At 38.3% G+C, this 4,327-nt stretch overlaps 1 long non-coding RNA gene across 1 annotated transcript; it reads right to left on the minus strand.

The window, feature by feature from the left end:
* Window positions 1-224: 224 nt before the first annotated feature.
* On the minus strand, window positions 225-1,484 carry LOC127085947 (uncharacterized). Its single transcript, XR_007789346.1, has 2 exons — window positions 924-1,484; window positions 225-816 (listed from the first exon to the last, which is right to left on the minus strand). It is a non-coding gene; the product is annotated as an uncharacterized LOC127085947 (long non-coding RNA).
* Between the last annotated feature and the right edge of the window lie 2,843 nt (window positions 1,485-4,327).

Genomic DNA, 4,327 nt, shown 5'->3' on the forward strand with positions numbered 1-4,327 from the left:
AATCATATCCATATCCATTCATATAAAACTAGAATTACTTTCCTATTCTAACATCCAATTAACCAGCTTAAGCCCATTGTTTGGCCCATGCCCAATTACCCATTACCAGATCCGTCCAGTATTATCTCAGTCCAAGTCACCAAATAAGAAAAATAAAAATGCCGGAAACGTGAGAACTTAAACATGGAGAACTTAAACATGAAATGTAACAGTAATCAAACACGGAGAACTTAAACATGAAACCCATATAAAGCCAAAAACGCAGCTACAACAGCATAACGACAAATGCAATACCGCAGCAAACGCGCATCATAGCGATAAAGGCGCATCATAACGATAAAGGCGCATCAAAGTCATAAACAACGCATAAGCCACAAACCAATTTCCTGCATAAAAACTTCTAACAATAATCTCTAACAGAACTAACACATATAACTAACATTCTAACTGACTTCTTTTTCTTCTAACTAACTCACAAGTCCCTAGGATTAGCGGAGTCGTAATAGACTCATAACTCCTAACTGTTTTATACATAAGTTGATTAACAGAGTTTTAACACTGTCAATCTCCAACTGCTATAAGTATCATCATCTTTTCATTGGGGGAGATCTTCAATTTTTCATCTTATCACCCTTCGATTCACAACACCGCTGATTCTGAACCGCTCAGAGCTTCTCCTTCCATCTTCGCCATCACCTTCAATCTCTTTCACGCTCCGCACAACCTCCACACCCTCTTCCTCTTTCCGAATTGCCGTCGCGACACGAGGAGATTCTCGACGTCCTCTTCCTCATTCTCGCGAATTGAAGACGTACTCTGCAGAACAAAACTTCGCACGTAAAGCAACCACACAGAACACGCACAAGAATCCAACAGAGGGAGAAGAAGAGAAAGCAATCGGAAACCAGAAGCGATACTCGTACCTGATTCCATTCAGAGCAACGATCCGGTGAGTTTCTTTTTTTCTATGCCGGCGGCGTTTCATTCCGTTTGCACGTGTAGTAATGGAACGACTTATGCATGGCGATGCGTTCGAATCTTTGAACCGCCGCGAGAGATGGATGAAAGCGAGAGATCGTATCATGGGATCCGCCTCCTTCATGTCTCGATTGAGTAGAAGGCGACAACGGCGCTCACGAAGGAGGGCGAATGATGGACGTCCAAAGCGATTCCGGAGACGGCGTTCTTCGCCCTGTTTCCGCTTCCATCCGAGTTCGCACTTGGCATGGAGGACACGTTGGTTCCTAACACAGAGTCGCGAGGACGAACGTGTCGCTGGATTCTATCTCCTTATTTGGATAAAAAAGACGCGAACGCGACGATGATGTGAGGGTGCGCCGATACGAAGAGTAGAAGCGAGGGTGCGCGTTATGGAAGCTTCTTCGGATAAGCATATTTCTTCGTCTTTATGTTGCAGATTGCATGAAGGATATAAACCAGGTGTTGGACTCACTCAGTCCATTTTTCGAGTTTCGATTTTTGGGGCCTAGGGCCCAAACGAGCCTTTCAAATCCGCACCATCTGTTTACTAGACATACCCCGCTTACCTCAATAGTGGCATATGGGTCAGAGTAGCATCTAGCCCAAGATAACAACCACTCAATACTCCAGCGACCGGGCCTGCATCCTCTTCCATCAATCAAGGCCCATTCCTTTTTTTTCCAGGTTTTTGTTTGTTATTTGGTTATTAGAAATAGTCTTAATTAGTTATAGAGTTAATTAGGATTAATTAGTTTAATTAGGACTTAATGGATCCTTAGAAATTAATTAGAAATATAGATATAGATTAGATGTTAGATAATTAGTCTTTTTAGAGTTTTAACTAGGTTTAAAATTAGGTTAGAATTTAATTAAAAAACGATTAGAAGCAATTTGGTTAGAAGTTAATTAGATTTTAAGAGAAAATTGGGAATTTAGGTTCATTCAAATTTTAATAAAAATCTTTAGAGTTTTAGAAATTAGAATATATTTCGAATAAAGTCTTAAATAGAATTTAATAGAATCTTTAGGAATATTATGATAGCTAACTGTGATTAGTTCTTAATTAGGTTTTTAGGTGTTAGATTAGTATTAGAAAAACTAATTAAAAATATTAATTAGAGATTAATTTTAGAAATATTAGAATTCAATAACGTTAGAATTAGAGGTAATTAGATAATCTCTTAGGATTTTTTTAGAATAATTAGAATCGATTAGATTTAATAGAGTAATTATAATTTCATAAGTAGAAATTAAACCATAAATTGTGAAAGGACGATTTTACCCATAGACTTAGAAATAGGCTAATTTGCATCCTCCCCTAGTTTTAGGACTTATAAAATTTTCTAATTGATCAAGTAACCTAGATTGTCGTGTATTCATTGCTAGCTATTATTTTTCATGTGGTTAACCTTGGTTTTAATTCATGTTTAGATAGGGCTTAATCTTTAGTATTAATTTCCACTTGAATGACATTTTATTTCCTGCACTCCCTTGTACTTTACATGTATCCCCTCCCCTTTCCGATGTATGTTTTTACTTGCTTTGTGTTTTATTTTTTTATAGCTACTCCTTAGGCATTAGGAACGCTCACTGTAACACCACAGACTGCTTTCAGGATTACCGACTGACCCCATAAACCAACACAGGTCTTTTCAGCATGTTTTGACCTCACTCACACGCTTTCTAGGAAACTTCCCTGAAGGTCACCCATCCCAATACTACTCCAAGTCTAGCACACTTAACTATGAAGTTCTTATTGGTTAGGCTACCGAAAAGAAGATGTATATTGTTGGTATAGGTAGTACCAATTAATCCTTATAAGCCTTCCTTCAACCATACAGTCCCATACCTGCACAGTCTCAGGATCCCTCTCATTCCGATGTGAATTCAGTTTTTCCCTAGAAGCGGCTAGGAGTGTCTCATTGTCATGTCTCATGCAGCGACAACCACTCCCTCGCCCTCGGGTGTCACACGTAACCACTCTTTGTCCTGTCCAGACTCGGGTGTTACATGCCCACCAACTTCTGCTTGATTCGTCCATGAATCACATCGTACTGGGAAAGGTCTTGCTCTGATACCATTTGTAACGCCTCATACTGCTTTTGAGATTACCGACTGACCCCACAAACCAACACGGGTCTTTTCAGATATGTTTTATGGTGGTTCTAAGTAAATTTTCGTTGTGCAACATTTGTTGTTTTATGAACTATGAAGTGTTTATGATGGAGTAACATCTTTTTCCTGTTATTTTTACTTAAAATCTATTATCCGAGGTTTAGGGTGTTACATAGTGGTATCAGAGCATTATTTGTCCTCTTCAGACTCCAGTGTTACATTCACTCTTTCATAATCGATAATCAAACTCTTGATCCAACGTCAAATGATATTTTTTTCAAATCAAACTCAATAAACAAACCCTTGAACCAACGTCAAGCGGTCTTTTCTCAAGTCAAATTCAAAAACACAATAAATACGATTAAGATTGTACGCCACGAGCCTTAAGTGGTAAAGAAGGGATGAGAATGGAGTTTTCCTACACTCGTTCTGAATGCTTCGAACATAAGATGTTTGGCTTGGTAGTTCGAGGTATTCACCTTTATCCATAGTCTTTAGTGCAATCCGAAATCAATAACACTTTCTCAAAACCTAAAAACAACTCAAAACTTTCAAACCTTTTGTTTGAGCCTTAGGGAGACACAATCGAAAACCGTTCTTCAAGGTAATAAAATCAACCAAACAAACAAACTTTTTAAACTCACGAACTACGGGGCTCTGATTTCTCACTTCAATAAGTGGGCATAAGTAGGCACAAGGACCCAATCCTTAGCGAGCACACTAATTTAAAATCTACCTCCACTCTGCAAACCTTTGGCTATCAAACATTCGATAAATAACATCAACGTAAGCGCACACATCCTAGATGGATGTGAGGGGTGCTAATACATTCCCCTTGCATAACCGACTTCCGAACCTGTTCGTGGTTGCGATGACCATTCTTTGGGGTTTTCTCGATATTTTCCCTTTGCTTTGGAATAAATAAAAACCGATGGCGACTATGTATTTTTCCCGTAGCGACACATATCCCATTAAGTCGCACATGTCGGTGTGAATTGTTGTTTGTGTGATTATGTGATATGATTGCATGGATATGATTTTGGTAGATGTGCATATACGTGGATTTTAGGTGATCCATTTTATATGAATTATTGATGTCATATGTGTGCATATTTGTGATATATGTGCATATTTGTGATATATGTGATGAAATGGTGACTTGTATACATTATGGAATCATGTGAAAGTTGTATACATATTTGATGATGATGGATGATAATATGTACATGAA

Source organism: Lathyrus oleraceus, chromosome 5 (assembly GCF_024323335.1).
Source record: "Lathyrus oleraceus cultivar Zhongwan6 chromosome 5, CAAS_Psat_ZW6_1.0, whole genome shotgun sequence".
Classification (NCBI taxonomy): domain Eukaryota; kingdom Viridiplantae; phylum Streptophyta; class Magnoliopsida; order Fabales; family Fabaceae; genus Lathyrus; species Lathyrus oleraceus.